At 34.5% G+C, this 16,107-nt stretch overlaps 1 protein-coding gene across 9 annotated transcripts in view; it reads left to right on the forward strand.

The window, feature by feature from the left end:
• The window catches only part of Fam133a (family with sequence similarity 133 member A), a 40,628-nt gene that overhangs the window by 2,673 nt on the left and 21,848 nt on the right, over positions 1-16,107 (forward strand). For 3 of the 9 annotated variants that reach the window (XM_052735196.1, XM_052735170.1, XM_052735185.1), the window contains exons 3-5: positions 1,352-1,387; positions 8,309-8,492; positions 15,673-15,753. The gene's annotated coding sequence lies outside the window, so the exon portion shown is untranslated. The remainder of the gene's footprint in view (positions 1-1,351; positions 1,388-8,308; positions 8,493-15,672; positions 15,754-16,107) is intronic. The other 6 variants (XM_052735159.1, XM_052735142.1, XM_052735151.1 and 3 more) reach the window with 2 other exon arrangements.

A 16,107-nucleotide genomic window follows, 5' to 3' on the forward strand; every position in this document is an offset into this window, starting at 1 on the left:
AAATTAGATGACAGTTTCCATTCATAGTATACTTTAATGTGTATATCTTCTTCTTTAGTTATTATGTGACATTTTTTGTCTATTATTTATATTATATAACATTATATATACATATATATATATTTTAAAGCCATAGGCATTTCTTCATGTAAGCAATTTATGTTACACCATATACAGCATATATTTTCTACTGTAAGTATATTTACATGATTTAGTTCCAGTACATTATGTGCCTGCTTTTCATCAAAAGATAATGTATAAACTTCTTGCCCAATGAATGCTGTGTCGATTCTATTATTTTGTGATGTTTTAGCAGATACTAAATTCTCATTCTTTACAGGAGATAATATTTGTCACAAAATTTGTTACTCAGGCCATACATAGCTTTTTGAGAACTGTTTAGAGCTTTCCTGATATAAACATATACATAGTCCCTTGTATTGTTATCTCTCTCTCACACATGTGCACGAGCACGTGCACACACACACACACACACACACACACACACACACACACACTGACAAATATGGCAGTGTTGTATTCAGTTACAAATATCTATGAAGCTATGCATAAGCAGCTTAATTCTTTTAAGCTTTTAAATTAAAATTGTGTAAATTGTGTGTGTGTGTGTGTGTGTGTGTGTGTGTGTGTGTGTGTGTGTGTGTGTGTCTGTGTGTCTGTGTGTGTACTACCCAGGAGTGCATATGGAAGTCAGAGGACAAATTTGGGAGTTGCTTCTCTCTTTCTACCATGTGTCTCAGTTGGCATAGCAAGCATCTTTACCCAATGAGCCATGCTACAGACACTAGTTCATTTTTTTTTCCTAATTGGTGTGTCAGTTGGGGATGAAGGATCATCTTGACAGTTTTATCTGACTAAACTCACATTCCCTATTTTAAAAAACTATTAAAATATAATATACACAACAAACTTTAATAAATCTCTACAATATGACATCATCTCTGCCACTAAGATAATGGACTTTTTTGTCATACCAAAAGTTTTCTCATATATCTATGCATCTGTGATTTCTCCCTCTGTCCATTGGCAACCACTAATCTGTTTTATGTTCCTATAGATCAATTTTCATTTTTTACAATTTTAAATAAACAATATCTTTGGATATTCACAACTTTTTGCCTGTATTCTTTCTCTAGCACAAATGTTTTGAAATTTATCCACTTTGTATGTACCAAGAGTGTTTTCCCTATTTTTAACTGAGTAGTGATATGTTCTGTAAGTACAATAATTTATTCTCATTCATTTGCATGATTTTGAGTTTTTGAATATACTTGCTATGATCCCTTTGTGTACAAGTATCTGAATGGACATATGTTTTCATTTCTTTTAGAAAACATTCCTAGAAGTGGAATGGCTGGATCACATGGTAGGTACATGTTTGCCTTTAAAAGAAATTACCTATTTCTCAAATAAGTTGTTATTTTCAGCTCTACCAACAGTAAAAATATTTGTTATGGTCAGTGTTTTTAAATGTAACCATCCTAATAGATAAGTGGTAGCATAGTCTTGTGGTTTTATTTGCGTTTCCCTAATGACTACTGATGTTGACCATCTTTTCATATGGTGATTTGCCAATCACATATGTTCTATGAAGTGTGTACTCATATTTTCCCTTTCTAAAAATGCATGTTATTTGCATTGCCGTTATTCTTTGAGTGGTCTTTTATACTTTTCGCATGAATCCTTCATCAACTAAAACATTAGCAAATCCAGTCTGAACTTATTTTATCCTCTCTCAACACTGTCCTTCATAATTTTCAAAAAGCAGAACGTTTTTTTTTTACATTTATGAAGTCCATGTAATATTTTCTTCCAGGTACCATGTGTCATCCAAACTCACAGATATTTTTCTTTTTCATATTTTTTCTAGAAATTTAATGCTTTTCAGTGTGATACTAAAGCTGATGTTTTGGTGTATGACAGAAATATGTGGGTTGAAGTCAATATAATATTTTTCATAAAGATATACAGTTGGTTCAATGTCAGGAGACTTTCATTTCTTCACTTATTTGACTTTGCACAGTTGTCAAACATTAATTGACTGTATATGTGTTGGTTTATGATAGTCCATTATGTTCCAGTGTCTACTGGTTTTAATCTCCTAATTGGTAGGCATGCATTTATTAGATATATTCAGTAGGGAATAAGAACCACAGTGTGGAATAACAGAATTTCATTACAATACAATTAAGCTACAAAAATTTCATCATTGATCTTTCAGTTCTACTCCAAAGTTTTGAGATATAGGAATACACAACAGCAGAATAAATATAGAGAACAAGTAAAAACAAAAAGAGAAGTTGATTTTATGGAGTTGTCAGTGTATAGATATATACAGTATAACTATAGAAATAGTATTTAGCACTTTTCAGGAGCATAAATAATGCCTTTGTCCTTCTTACAGCAGAAACACCTGTTTACTACAATTAAAATACAAATAATTTTAAGATGATATAGATTGTGATGGAAAAGTAATATTAAAACTATAGTTCGTTATTTCACAAAATTATTTTCAGTATGTTATACTTCATTCTCATTCCTTTGTAAAATATACAAAGGAACAGAATGTGTATAGACATGGGTTTTGATTTTTTAAAAGTAATTGCCTGTGAATTAATTACATTTTAGTCAATGTGCAGTGAAGTGTACAAACTAAAGTTATAGTTAATGCAATAGCAGATAAAGAAAAATCAATGATTTGAATAATTGATATAATTTAAAAGAATTGTCAAGTAAAATTGTGTGTATAGCACATAACATGACACATATGTGTGCATATATGTGCACATAAGCATTTTAGCTAGCTAGGTCATAGACTGCTAGAACATCTGTCCATGTTTCTGTGCCTGCTTTTGGTGCATGTTTCTGTTACTTCTCTTACATAATGTCCTCCATACTCATCTGTGTTTTCACAAATGACAAGATCTCTAGTGTTTTTTTGTTTTTTTAAATGCTAACTACTCTTAACTTTATATGCATTTCAAATTTTTTCTTATGTTTATAGTCACTTAGAATGATTCTATATCTTGCTCATTTCAAATAATGGTATGGGGAACACAGGCAGCAGCTATTTTCCTGACATGATGATATTGTTTCTTCAGCATACTCATTTTTGTAATGGCTTATTAATTTGTACTTGTTTCAAGAGTGTTAAAGGTTTCCCTTTGCTCCACATCCTTAACAATGATTAGTAGTCTTTCTTTTTCATGATAACCATTTCAACAGGAGTGAAATGATATTTCATTGTGGTTTTAATTTTTTATTCCTTAATGATAAATAAAATACAACATTGTTTTTCATGTATCTGTTGTCTTTGAATGTTTTACACTGAAAATGTGTATTTAGTTCCTTTATTCATTTTTCAACTAGTTTTTTTTTTGATTCCTTGAATGCTTTATCTATTTGGAGTATTAGTCACTTACGAGATCAATGGTTTGCAAACGTATTTTTCCATTCTACAGTTTTACTCTTTACAGTGTTGATTGTTTCTTTTGCCGATCATAGCTTTTCAGATTATTATAATCCCATTTGTCTATTTTGTTTATTTATTTTTAATTTTACTAATGATAATTTTCAAATTAAAACTGCATACACTGTTAAAGGATGTAACATCATATCACAGAGGGATACTTTTACAGGGGTATTCAAATTTTTTTCTCACAATACCCATCTAAAGTGTTCTCAGTATAATTCCAATAAATTGTATATTTTAAATTATAAGTTTATTTGTATTTTATATAATTTATTGAAGACAGGAAAATGTCAAAGAATTTAAGTAGTGAATAGTGTTAATATGTATTTAACCCCAATAACTTATTCAAAAATTACTATTTATGTGGATAGAAGTAGCATAATGGCTTGATATTATCTGTCAACTTCAAGGCAGAATAAAAGAAACATAGTTAATTTCATTTTATGCTTTGTTGAAGGAAAAATAGTCTCATGGTAGTGCGGATATCCTTGCAGATAGAAACAAATACATATGCATTACTATTCAAACTTGTTCATTTTTTTTTCTGGTTTTACAATGTGGTTACATTCTATTTTTTAAGTGAATTATTACAAGTAAAAACCAGCATGTTTTCCATTGTTCATTTTCTTACAGAATAATATATATATTATATATTATATAGTACACAGAAACTTTTCTTTGAGTTAAAGTAGAGAGATTTACAACAAAAACATTTTATTTCCATAAAAATAGTTCCCAGAGCTGGATTCTGTTTTCTTCCTTTACTAACTCTTCTAAATATTGGACAGTTCATTTCACTTTCCTGCATCTGTCTCCATCTTTGAAAGAGTGTTAATAATGGATCATAAAATAGAGATATTTGCTATTTTGCATTTTGTCTGTTATCATTAATTTGTGTACAAAACCTTTCTTGTTATGATTTTAAACACTTTGCAATTTCTCCTGTACATACACTAATTGTCTATATACAGACAAATCCTTTCAAACTGTAATTTGACTGAGGGTAGAAATACAATGTATGGTGAGAATCTCTTGATTTATAACATTATTTGATCCAGACAGTTATAGGTCATTAAACAGTTAGCCTGTCTAATATTTACTTATCGAATGTCCTCTTTCATTTCAACACCCCCCAAAATCACATTTACAATAAAATATCTGAGACTAGAGAAATGGCCAAGTGGTTTTTTTTAATTTATTTTATGTACATTGGTGTGAAGGTGTCAGATCCCCTGGCACTGGCATTACAGACAGTTGTGAACTGGCATGTGGGTGCTGAGAATTGAACCCAGGTCCTCTGGGAGAGCAGTCAGTGTTTTTAACTGCTGAGACCATCTCCCCAGCCCCTAATAGTTTATTTATTTTATGTGCATCGGTGTTTTATCTGTATGTATATCTGTGTGAGGGTGACAGATGCTCTGGAACTGGAGTACAGACAGTTGTGAGGTGCCATGTGGGTGCTGGGAATTGAACCTGGGTCCTCTGCAAGAGCAGCCAGTGCTCTTTACCACTGAGCCATCTCTCCAGCCCGTCTCAGTGTTTCAGAACACTGGCTGCTCTTCCAGAGGACCCAAGTTTGATTCCTAGCACCCACATAAATGCTCACAAAATTCTGCAACAGCAGTCCTTGGTATCTGTGTTCTCTTCTAATCTCTACAGGCACCAAACACACATATGGTGCAAAGACACACATTCAGGCAAAAACAAAACAAGAAACATACAAATAATAATAAAGTAACTTTAAATAAAAATAAATATTCATTTAATATTTGCCCATTATAATTTGTCCCCATTCATCGTGAAAATTTCCTACTTCTAGGCTACACGGTCTATCTTATCTAATACAAATTTACAGGATCTCAAGGCTTTGTATATTTTTTATTCCATTATAAAGATGTAAAATTAAATTTGTTTGCAATTACCTATATCTTAAAATATAATAGCACCAAATTTGTGAAATAATAGCTTCTGTTCTTGATATTGATGACCTCTTTTTTTTTTTAACTTCGTCTATGACTAAAATTTAGCTTTTTTTTTTTTGGAGTTCCTCCCTCCCTCCCTCCCTCCCTCCCTCCCTCCCTCCCTCCCCTCCCTCCCTCCCTCCCTCCCTCCCTCCCTCCCTCTCTCTCTCTCTCTCTCTCTCTCTCTCTCTCTCTCTCTCTCTCTCTCTTAGAAAAGGTGTCTATGTAGCCCTGGCTGTCCTGAAACTCTATGTAGACAAAACTGGCCTGAAATTCAGAGAGATCCACTTCCCTCTGCCTTCCAAGTTCTGGGATTAAAGGCATGTGCCACCACACCCAGCAGAGTAAGTTTTTCTGTTGATTATATGAACTTCAGAGTTATCAGTTGTCCTTAGAAGTGGGCGGTATTTGAGAGCTATCCAGTTCAATCTAATGTCCACTGAGTGAACTTTGGATGGACATTCTAGGTGGTTCTGTGTACTCATCACTACAAAATTTGGGGGTTACTATACTTATTTTTATTATTATGTATCTAATAGATAATTGTTATTAGGATTTCGGTTTAGAAGTAGATCATAGAATAAATCCAGCTTTCAAGTGCACTAATAGTGAATACTTATTATCAACATTATGTGGAAAGTGGTCATAGCTGTGATTGAACAATAATATCCAACTTCATCATTTTTACTGTAGTATTTGATTAAATGCATTCCTTTAACTGTAACATTTTAGTTAACACAATAAGGGGTTCCTTGATATTCTAACTTCTCAAAGTCCTATATTTTATTATTAAAACAACCTTGATATAAAAACAGATGGTTTGGCATTGTATGTTCTATTTTTTTTTGTTTGTTTTTTGAGACAGGGTTTCTCTGTGTAGTTTTGGTGCCTGTCCTGAATCTCACTCTGTAGACTAGGCTGGCCTCGAACTCACAAAGATCCACCTGGCTTTGCCTCCTGAGAGATGGGATTAAAGGCGTGTGCCACCACTGCCCGGCTATATGTTCTATTAAAGAATTAAGTTTAATAAACAAAAGTGGACTCCTGGAACTAGAACTGAAATTATTATGTTACAGTCATGGCCACTCTTTTATTGCATTCATACCTTTTATTTACCTTCAGCTTTAGGAGCAGCAGTCCTCAAGTTTCTCAGATTTATACAAAAGTTGTATAGTGATCCAACAAGGGAGACCAAAACAAAGTTACCTAGAGAAAAAGATAGGTTTCATTAATTCTAATACATTCAAAGGTAATACCAAAGTATTTTATTCAAAATTAAGTGAAAAATACCCCCCAAACTTTTGCACGTAATTATCCCTAGGAACAGAAGGGCCCTTTCCTTTGAGCAAATGAGGCTTCCTATAAAAAATGTGAAACTCTTTTGAGATTTACACAGTTAAATATAATTTTATTTTGAATATTGGAACTATTTTCTACAATTTGTTAATACTAATTGTTATATGGAATCAAATTTCTTAGTCCTGTGTAAGATTTTCACTTAGAAAGGTGCATTATAATGATCCATATCCCTGTGAGTTTCACATTAGAACAGCTCTGGAGACAAAGTGCCAGGATTTAATTCTTACCATATTATTGCTTTTATGGCCCTAGATAAGTCACATTTCTCCAAAGTAGTTTTCTTATCCAAAAAGTAAATAAATATAGAAATTGTACCATTTGGTAACTACATAAGAAATAAAATAATGGAGTCTAGAGAGATGGCTCAGTGGTGAAAAGCACTTGTTGCTTTTCCAGAGAACCTGGGTTCTGTTGCCAGATTCCACATGATGCTTCACAACATTTGTAACTCCAGTTCCAATGTATCTCATGCCTCTTATGGCTTCTGTGGGTACCAGGCATACATGTGGTACATAGGCATACATGCAAGCAAAACACCCATACACAAAAATTAATTAATTAATTTCAAAATAAATGTTGATGGTTTATGTAAATTGCATACCAATAAGTATTCTCTATTATGCTTTTTGCAAGGATATGTAGAAATTCTCATCTCAGTTAAATATGTATGATCCAGCATTAAGGCTAATGGACTTAATTGATCTGTATTTGGTATATTTTACAAGTGTGCCACATCTTTAAAATTAGGGAATAGGTAAAATTTTCCTTGTAACTGAAAGTCATATTTTTTATTAGATGACAACTGGAGTCTTTGGATCACTTATTCTGTCCTCTGGCAGGCTTTTCTCTTAAATTATATTCTTGCATGTAGAGAATAGCAATGCTTCAGCAATCTAGTATTAATGCATTCAATGTGAAGTTACTTTATACATTATTGTTCTTTAACTCAGTAATGAAGGAAGAAGGGCGAGTGCACCATGATTGAATACAAGTACTAAATAAGAAAGTTGTCTCATAAATCATTAACTGTTTCAAGTCTCATAAAAAACTCTTAATTGTTGAGAAAGAAACAGGAAAAAGAGTCATAAATCTCTCTGATTATATTACTTCTTAAATGAATATCTTAAGACAGTTATAAACAATTTTAAATCATTATATTGAATGTGCTGCTCTTATAAGCATTATCTGTTAATGAAGTGTTCTCTGATTTCAAGTAACCAGAAACTCCAATCATTACTATTTCATTATCTGACATCATGAGAGTGTCTCTACCTTTCTTTTTAATTTGGAGTAAATATTAGCTATGAATAAAATTACACAAATTTTTAAACTAGTTGACCACTATGGTTACTGAAGCTTCCAAGTTGTTCCCTAGGTTTTTACATATACTGTATGCAGTTCTTTGAAAAAATCATCCTAAAAATACATTTCATATGTTCTCTAATTCTATGTGTTCTTCTAAAACATTATTTGTTTTATGTGTTTAAATATTTAGCTCACATGTATGTGTGTGTACCACATGTGTGTAGTACCTGCAGAGGCTGGAACTGGAGTTACACCATATGAGCATTTGGAATTGAACCCACATCCTCTGGAAGAGAAGCCAGTGCTCTTATCTGATAAGCCATGTCTCCAGCCATATCTAATTTTCTACTTCCAACAATACTTCACTGTCCAGAGTAAGACCTAGTTATAAACCATCTCTTTTATCTGGTGATAATCATAGGTATATTTCTTAATTCATGTTTTTAATGATTTATGTATTTATTGTCTGTGGGAGTTGAGAGATAGGTATGTAATGTGCACACATGTGCATGTGTGTCACACTATATGTGGAGATCACAGAACAACTTCTGGGAATTGGTTCTTTGCTTCTACAATGAGGCAGGGTTTTTATATGGCAGGTTGTGTGTGTGTGTGTGTGTGTGTGTGTGTGTGTGTGTGTGTGTGTGTTTGTGTGTGTGTGTGTGTGTGTGTGTGTGTGTTAAACATTATAACAGAACTGCATAGGTCATTTTTCATACCTGCACACCTATGTTCTTTTCTAATACAGTTCAGCTCCCCTAGGAAAAGAGCAAGCTATTTCCTCATGTATTAACCTTTATTCTCACACAGAATTTCTTTGTAAAAGAAAATACTTATTTTTAGTAAGCTATTTTGTCATTTAATCACATCATAATTTGTATATAAATTGTCCACTTAATTTGCCTAATTTAAAATTATTACTGCCACACAACAAATCACATTAGTGCACTAAAATTTCAGGTTTATGGTATTCTTTTAGCAACCAATTTCTAAATATTAATACATCATTCACTTTGTTAATTGCTAGATAGCAGCTTTTGCTAATTTTCCTCTCTCTGCCTTTTATCTGATAAGATAGTGTCTCCATGGAAGGAAGTTAAGTATGTCTACATGAAACAATCATGTAGAGGACATCATCAGTTTTTAATAAATAAAAGAATCATAATGTCAAATCTGAAATACACTAGAACTTCATTTATTGTCAACTTAATTACTTGGTATATTGCGACAGTAGGGTAAGCCTCTGCTCATGAGCCATTGGACTGTTATAAGAAAATTTGTCCAACAATCTATCACAAAATAGATGTCCACTATGCATGAAAAGCACAATTCACGTAAGTGCTTAGTAATTGGCTATATTAAGAAGTATAGACTCCTTTGTTTGGCATTCATGGTGATTTGTTTTTTGGCCTCAGCATTTGGGAGTTTAACTTTCTCTCAAATTTTATGCATAAACCCCAAGTTTTCACATCTTTCCTTGTTACTCAGTATATTTCTCCTGCTTAAAAATGGCTCAGAATATATTTTAAGGCTCAAGAGTACATACACATTTTTCAGTACTTAAGTCACTGATTTGCTTTTTCTTCATTCTCTCTTAATCATAGATTATATTTTGGAATGAAAATCTTGTTTAACCACTCATGTGATTTAATTTTCATAGCTAGATTTATAAGCGGGAGAGACATGATCAGATGTCATATACTCTGTTTTACCTTTATAGCACTTATTCTAGTGTTAAGCTCATAAAAAGGTATGCATTCACAATCTTGAATACAATAATGTAAATCATTCATTTAAATCAACACTTAATACTAATATAATGGTCACATACTATATATTCACCAATGTAGTAGTTGCTTTGAAGGTACAGAATTAAAACCAACTTGAAATTTGCTTTAGTAATGGCTTACAATCGAATTTAGAAAAGAATAATTAAAAGCACAAGGTACAGCAAATCCATTATTCAAATATGTTAAGACTGCCATGTGTAAATTTTATATATCGGTGCTATTGAGATGATATTAAAAGCAAGGCTTAAATAGATAAATCTGAGGTACAGCTGACTGGCAATTTTGAGATAAAAGGATAAAATTAGAAAATACTAAAATGTTATTGTAGAACATATGGATTGAAAATTATTTTTAATAACAGTACTATAAAATTAGATTTAATGCAAAAAGGTAAAGCAACCTTTTCCAGTTTAAAATTTTTGGTAACAGCAATAATCCAATTAAATAAACTGGTCCATTTACAGAAAATAACACTAATCAGTGATCAACAGTGATAGAGGTTTTTAAATCTAGAAAAAAGACTTTAACATACGATTCAGTGATAAAACATGATTATATATATATATATATATATATATATATATATATATGCACATGGTATTTAAAATAACAGAGAATAGAAGGAAAAGGAAAAGTCCTTTTCCTGTGATCTATATTTCTGCCTCTGAAAGTTCACTGATATGTGAAATGTTTGAGCTTCCTTAAGAAATGACTGATTTATTAACAATGTATATGGAATTTGTTCTTGAGGAGAGAGGAAGTTAAAAACATAGACTCAGGATGCTAAACAGTATTAATGTTAACAATTGTGGAAGATCTATGGTTTCAACATATCAGGATTCACAGTATTCATATTTAGTTGATTTTTCTGACTTTAATGTGATGATTAAATTATCACAGTGAGCAGGCTTGGTGACAGTTTGATAATCCCAACACTGAGGTGACTGACAAAGGAGGCTCAAGTTCACAGCTGGTCTGACTGAATAAGAAGATGCTGCTTCCGAAAAACCAGCCAACTAACCAACCAACCAAACAAAAACCAGAGAAATGAAAAGCAAAAGTAAAAGGAATCACTGTGGGTTATGCTGAATTATTCATGTGAATTAACTGGTCTTTGTTGCTGTCCAGAATCTCCTCTCTTCTCTTCTCCCCTCCCGCCCCTCTCCCCCTCTCTCTTTCTTCCTGTATACACATGCAAACATACATATACTTATACATACAGCCCAGGGTGACTTGACATTCATTATGTAGCTCGCAGTAGCCTTGAACATGATATACCTGCTTTGGCCTTCCACATGTTAGGATTACATCAGTGTTCCACTAATTTTTATTTATAAGCTGAAAAAGAGTACTCTGACTTATACTATCTTAGTTTGTCATGCTAGCTAGCATGAACTAGCCTTCATATTCCTGATTACTACTGGCATGCTGATACGATGGTAGATAAGTATTTCCATGAAAGGAAGTAAACATTATGTCTAGATGAATGATCATGTATATGACAACATTCAGCTGTATGTAAGCAATAAAAGAACTATTTGATGTGAGTGGATATTATTTTCTGTTTTGTTTATAATTTTAATAAATATTACCATATGATAATAGTCTCAAAACTATATAATAATCCCTAGATGGAATTCTTCCAAGATTCTGTGTGTGTGCAGACCTTCCCTATTCATTAGCAGAAGTAAACAATAAGTGCAGGTGCCCAGGATCTGCCAGGGATACACTACTACCTCTTCAACTCTCAAAGACTACCATCTTAGGGAACTGGATTAAGCACTTCTGAACACCTCTCTAAGAAAAATCCACCACCTTGGCAACTCCATCCTCTCCAATTTCACTTCACAAAACACCTGGCCATGTGACCATTGAATTCCTGCCTCTCCTATTACTCCCTGACACACAACACCTTTTTAGTCCCCTACTTTCTGAAACCCTATGCTCCCTTTCTCACTACTTTTTTTTATATATACATTTTTTTTTACTTTATAATTAATTTAATTTTACATATCAGCCACAGATTCCCCTGTCCTCCTTCCTCCCACCCCCAGCCTTCCCCTCCCATACTCCCCCCATTCCCACTTCCTCCAAGGCAAGGTCTCCCCTGGGGAGTCAACTCGGCCTGGTAGATTCAGTTGAGGCAGGTCCAGTCCCCTGCTCCTTACACCAAGGCTGATAAAAACGTCTCAGCATAGGCCCCAGGCTCCAAAAAGCCAGCCCATGCACTAAGGACAGGTCCCAGTTCCAGCTGTGTGGGAGCCTCCCAAACAGTTCAAGCTCATCAACTGTCTCACTTATCCAGAGGGCCTGATCCAGTTCCATGGGGGCTTCTCAGCTATTGGTTCATAGTTCATGTGTTTCCACTAGTTTGGCTATTTGTCCCTGTGCTTTTTCCAATCATGGTCTCAATATCTCTTGCTCATATAACCTCTCCTCTCTGGAGCTCCCCCTGGGGCTTGGCCGTGGATCTCTGCATCTGCTTCCATCAGTCACTGGATGAGAGTTCTATCATGACAGTTAGGGTGTTTGGCCATCAGATCACCAGAGTAGGTCAGCTTGGGCTGTCTCTCGACCATTGCCAGTAGTCTATTGTGGAGGTATCTTTGTGGATTTCTGGGGACCTCTCTAGCACTCTGCTTCTTCCTATTCCCATGGTGTCCTCATTTATCATGGTCTCTCTTTCCTTGCTCTCCCACTTCCTTTCTCACTCCTTAACAGTGTACAACTCCTGTTATACAATCTGCTCTACATACCTTCTTGAAAATGGCTTCTCCCACATATGTAATACTGCCACCGTCACTTCTGAAGCACTGTACACCTTAAAACACCCTGCTAGAAATCGCTGATCACTGCCCTCACCCTCCAGAATCCCCTAACCACCCTCCTGTGGAAATGCCTTAAGTCTCAAAATTTCCAGTTCCTCTAACTTCTGGGTGCCCCTCATGTTTTTAATTTCACACATCAAAAAACATTTGCGCTCCTGGACACCTGTCCTCCAGAATGCCCCCATCACACACCCCATAAACCCCTACATCTGGAAAGAACCTCCTCCTCAATCCTTCAGCTCACACATTCTGTAGCACCCAATGATTCTGAAACCCCTGCCCTCAAATTCTGAGCATTCCTTCTGCTCTGGTAACTCTGTACCTCACCATGGGTAGATCTCTCCTATCCTTGGAAATCTGAGCTCTTTCAGTGCTTGAATTTCTCTAGTATGCGGAATTCTCTTCCACAGTGAATGATCCCACCTTGTACACTTTTATGATATCCCATGCCTCTTGTGAAATTTCCAAATCTTCCTACTGCCACTGAAACTAAAAGGAAAGCATAGTTTGTTTATCACAGGGTCTCCTTGTGTTTCCACCTCAAGGCTTAAACATTCCTCCTGGTTCAGCTTCCTTGATGGCTGAGACTACAGGGAAAGAAAAACATAAAAATTAGCCTTTCCCAAAGCCTGTGTTGCAGTCTCTAAAGCTTGTGTGATATAAGTAAACCATTTTGAGCCTCCTTAAATAAATATGTCTTTTATTGAGTATGTATGTGAAAGACAGCCCAGGATTTATGGTAGGGGAAAATAAGAGAAGGGAAATATAATGTTGAGGTTTATAAGCATGCAGAGCTGGTTTCATTATATATAATTTTTTGTTTTTGTTTTTGAAATATGACTTCAACACAGTGTCCTTGTTGTCTGGAACTCTCAGTGTAATCTAGGTGGGCATAGATCTTGTTCTGTGCCTGAAGCTGCCATCAAGCGGGTAATTTTCCTTTGTCCACACTATGTTCTGGGATGACAGGTTTCTGTCATCATGCAGAGCTCCAAGATCTATAGTGTCCCACGTGACTCTAGTACAGGTGTTCACTGGACATTATTTGAAAAGCAATTTTTTTCAAAGCCATGGCTCTTAATCTTTACCAGATAAGGATTATTTTCCATTATTGACAAATTACTGAGGACCTTAAGGGGCATCTCTTTATGTGGTAAATAGTTTGTGATCTATATCATTGCAATTGGAATTTGTGGCTTTAAAACTGAAATACATATTTTAATCACTTAAAATAACAATCACAAAACTATGTGCAATCTAGATACAATTTTGTTTAAATGTCATATTTTCCAAATGAAAATAGTGCTGAGAAAATAGCACTTTATGTTTTCCAATTTTCTTTAATATACAACTTAATAATTTTCATATCTTCTTTACATGTAGTCTCTTGTAAGGTATATTTTAGCTGAAGTACATAAATGCAGTCAAGCCTTATTTGTCATACCATTTTAGGAAGAGAAAAATCTTGAAGATACATATATATTGCAATGACACTTTGAGGTTCTGTCTTAGATGTGTTACTGTTACTAGAAATTTCTATATTAATCAATTTATATTGGACATTAAAATTTAGGAACAGTATGGAAAATAGAAAATTAATTACTCCATAAAGTAAAGTTTTTATCAACCACTCAAGTGGTCAATAAACATTGTGGAAAAGAGGGGCAAGTGTAGCTGAAGATTTCCTGTGTCCCAGCCTGCCAGCAGTTGGGGCAAATCTCTCCAACTAGCGTCCCCCAAGTAAACACACAGAGACTTATATTACTTATAAACTGTATGGCCGTGGCAGGCTTCTTGCTATCTGTTCTTATATCTTAAATTAACCTATTTCCATAAGTCTATCTATACCTTGCCACGTGGCTCATGGCTTACTGATGTCTTACATCATGCTTCTCCTCACAGTGGCTGGTCCCATCTCCCTGCCTCAGCCTTCCACCTCCCAGAATTCTCCTCTTCCTTGTCCTGCCTACACTATCCTTCCTGCCTGGCTACTGGCCAATCAGCATTTTATTTATCAGTCAATCATAGCAACATATATTTACAGCATACAGGACATCCCACAGCAGGGCAGAATGAATATAAGAACATGAAGTTTAAAGTAGTGTAAACCACTGTATTATACTCATGATATGGCAGGGCATTCTTGAACTCTCAGCAGCTAAGTTGCCTGTTCATGAGATCACAGAGGGGGAGGGGCTCAAGAGGCCCCACCCCCTGACAATTTGTAGTAAGTTAACAGTTGCTAGGAGAAAATGAAACATTTTCTCTAGTGGAGTATATCCTGGTAAGTTACCCATTCTATAAATAACCCTTCAACCGCACTCCCGTACGCAAACCCTTAATAAACTTACTGGGTAACGAAACCAAAAAGCCTTGAAAGTAGAAAGGAACTAGTTGGGAAGTGGAAAGAGATAAGAGGGAGTAGAAGGGGGCAAGAATGTGCAATGGGAGTTGAATATAATCAAAATACATAAAATGAGTTCATGAAAATGTAATAATGAAATCTGTTATTAAGTATGATTAGTTTATGCTAGTACAAACTTTAAAATAGATATATCTTATTACTTTCTTAATTTTAAAGCACTGTAGAAATTTAATGTGGACATATGTGTGATTGATGATAGAGGAATTTTATGAGCCAAGAAGAAGAAATAGATTAGTATGGGTACAAAAACATGAGGGGGAGGTAATTGCTATTGGTTTATAGTAGGAAATAAATAACTGAATAAATGACTAATACTGAGAAATACTCATCCACTTTTTTCGGAGGGTTTTTCTGAATAAAGGAACATTTTTTTTCTTAGCATTCTTCATTAATTTTAGTTGAAATTGTTGTTACTTTAAGTTTTCATTCTATAACCTAAATCTTATTGCCAAGTCACCACAAGTACTTTAATAAACTATCTCATTTCTTTCATATATGTTAAATGGGAAAGAATCTGAAAAGGAATTTGGAAGGGAAATTCTGGAGAGGTGAAAGAAAAAAGAAGTGTGTGCTATCCCAGATTCCAAATTAGGTAAGTAATTGAGGAATGATGAATGATGTGTTTTCATGTGGTGCTGATAATGAAGCTAAAATAAACACAATTGAGTTATGCTTACAGAAGGAAATACTATGTGCAAAGGCGCAGAATAGAAAGAATGTGGTGTATCTGAAATAGTGATGGAAGACCATTGAGTTGGAAGTACAGAGAAAGGAAAGGATGAGTGTGCTAAAAGGTAATGTAGAAGAGAAACACAGTGATGAAGTTGTTCAGGCTGGATATTATAGACTCAGTTGAGGTTTTTGGATTGTTTGCTAAGAGCCATGAAGGTCTCTGGTTTTATTTGTTGAGCTCATGAAAAGTGAAGCAGCCAAAATTAAAAAGTAA

This window comes from Peromyscus californicus, unplaced genomic scaffold, assembly GCF_007827085.1.
Source record: "Peromyscus californicus insignis strain IS unplaced genomic scaffold, ASM782708v3 Scaffold_10__1_contigs__length_136768540, whole genome shotgun sequence".
Lineage (NCBI taxonomy): Eukaryota > Metazoa > Chordata > Mammalia > Rodentia > Cricetidae > Peromyscus > Peromyscus californicus.